General features: G+C 30.6%; 1 long non-coding RNA gene across 1 annotated transcript; it reads left to right on the top strand.

Annotated features, from left to right (window-relative positions):
- The first annotated feature begins 239 nt into the window (after positions 1-239).
- On the top strand, positions 240-2,572 carry LOC105457317. Its single transcript, XR_975376.1, has 2 exons — positions 240-1,443; positions 2,221-2,572. It is a non-coding gene; the product is annotated as an uncharacterized LOC105457317 (long non-coding RNA).

Genomic DNA, 2,572 nt, shown 5'->3' with positions numbered 1-2,572 from the left:
AAAGAGAGAGCATTCCCCTCAAATCGCACTATCTCTCTCAGTCGTATTCTGCCAACTTTCGGCTTCACCTCCTCCACATCAAAGGCATAGGAATGCTCGGTCTATTATATATGTCGTTGCTTGCCTCTGATTGAGGGTCTCTAGCGATGTGGTGGTTTCAGCGCCTTTGGAAAATGGACATTGAACTACTAATAAACCAATGAGAAGCACGCTTTCCGTGCTTCTATTGGTCTCTCTAGTTGATAGTTCAATGTCCACTTTCCAGAGGAGCTGAAATCAGCTCATCGCCGGTCCCAGCTAAATTGCAGACATGGTCGCTCTCAGGATCTTCTCTGTCTATGGTCTATGGAATTTCCTAACCAAAAATATGTCGCCAGGAATAGGATTGGTAGGAGTCACGATAGAGACCTCTGTTGGAAACGAATTTTTCTTATCCTAAATTACGGCTAAAATATTGATAAAATTGCAATTGCGATATTCGTAATCAGAAGAATTACCTGCATCTCTCTACAAAATGATTTTTGGAAAAAATGAGCAATAAAAATTTATTCCGATATCTGCACTATTGTGCACTAAGGTATCAATAATCTTATTTATTACATTGTTTTAAAGAACAAATTGCAAAATCTGACTTTGTAGCAAGTTTTGCAGCTTCGTAAAACATGAGCTAGAAAAAGGAAAAATTATATTGCTTCTAATACAAAATATGATTCAATTTGATTTTATTTACACCGCGAATAAATCGAGCAGATATTTTTACTTATTATATAATGCTTTTAATAATGAAATTGCAAGATTCAGCTCTTTAGTAGCTTTCGTACCTTCATAAGAAATAACTTAAAAAAGTCTCATGATCTAAAATATTTCTTCTACGAAACAAAATACGATAGAGTGCAGATATTATCTTCACTGCAAATGAGGTGTAAATGTGGTAGCTTGTTGCTCCTGCCGACCCTTAACCAAATAGATATGTTAAATGTTTAAGCTGTTAAGTGCTGTACTAACTGTTTTAGTGTCGAGCAATAATTTTAATTTTGAAATTTTTATTCTTCATAAAAGAACATTGAATAAATACCTTTTCATCAAAATTTATATAGAATTACACCTTAAATATTTAATCTATATTCTTGATTAAAACAATTAAAAATACTCACTGTATCAATTGAACTTTCAATGGAAATTGTACAAAATTTGCCTTGCGTTTGTGAAAAACAGCCTTCTGATGTATGACATGTATATATGCGTATATGTCACTCTTTTAATACACTTCCAAATAAATGAAAATATTTCGTGTGTTCAATTCAAAGCAAAAAAGAGAATAGAAGACAGAATACATGTGCTCATAGAATACATCCTACCAGATCACGTGACAAGTGCCAATTAAAGTCGTGCTAAAGTATCATACGATCTAATAGGCTGCATTCCGCTCATGAGTCACGCACTGTAAGCATGATTTGTCCTACTTGTTTAATGTTTGATAAATAATAAAAATAAAATTATTAGAATGAGCGCTGTAAACGCCAAAAGCGTGAATATGGAATACAACTTTAGTTTAGAAAAAAATAGTTTTTTTCAAAATAAAAATTTAAGTTAATTTGTATAATCCTTGCTAATATTATTAGATGTATTAAATTTTTTAAATATTTAAATTTATTGGTGCTCTAAAAATCAGATTATATTACAACCTAATGTAATTGATGAAAATATGTAAAACAATATATCCTGGCTGAGATAATATTTTTCGTAATATAAGTCCTTTTCAATATTTTAAGATAAGCCAAATTTGTACGAGATCGATAAAGCAGTCTGCTCAATTCATGACAATATTTGATTGATATGAAAATTTTACAGTTTATATATGCAAATTTGAAGGTATGCCACCCTGTGGACAACACAAAAGAACACTGAATTGTTAGAACTAGGATAAAAGCCTATAAAAAAAGGTATTTACTTTTAAAGATTTCATGTAGATAAGCAAATCTACATGAAATCTTTAAAAGTGAATAACTTTTTTATAGGCTTTTATCCTAGTTCGAACAATTCAATGTTCTTTTTTGTTGTCCGCAGGGTGGCATACTTTCGGTTTGCACATATAAACTGTAGAATTTTTATATTAATCAAAAGTTGTCATGAAATTGAGCAGACTGCTTTATCGACCTCATACAAATTTGGCCGACCTTTGAAAATCCTCTTAATCTTTGTAAATCATATTTCTTTTAGCACTACGATCCATTGCTCCACTTTTTACACTAACTTCATCACACATATATGTAGAATAAAAATTATACACGTGAGTAATAATTTTATTTATACACTTGTGCTAGGAGAAAGAAGAAGGAAATAAGGAAAAATTTTAAATAGAGAAGTTTATTTGTTTGTTTCATGATGAGTAACGAATATGTTTATACTTAATGATCATGTCAGAAACTACGTTTATATATTTTCTTACTTGGTATCTATATATAGTAGCGATAATTTTTTAAATAATATTTGGAACTTATGAAGCTTGTAATGAATTTAATTAATTTGTAGAATCAAGGATCTATCGTACTAATAAACTATAAAGAACTAA

The sequence above is a fragment of the Wasmannia auropunctata genome, unplaced genomic scaffold (assembly GCF_000956235.1).
Source record: "Wasmannia auropunctata unplaced genomic scaffold, wasmannia.A_1.0 LD335285.1, whole genome shotgun sequence".
NCBI lineage: Eukaryota > Metazoa > Arthropoda > Insecta > Hymenoptera > Formicidae > Wasmannia > Wasmannia auropunctata.
The sequence above is the reverse complement of the archived record's forward strand: the minus strand, read 5'-3'. Positions and strand labels throughout refer to the sequence as shown.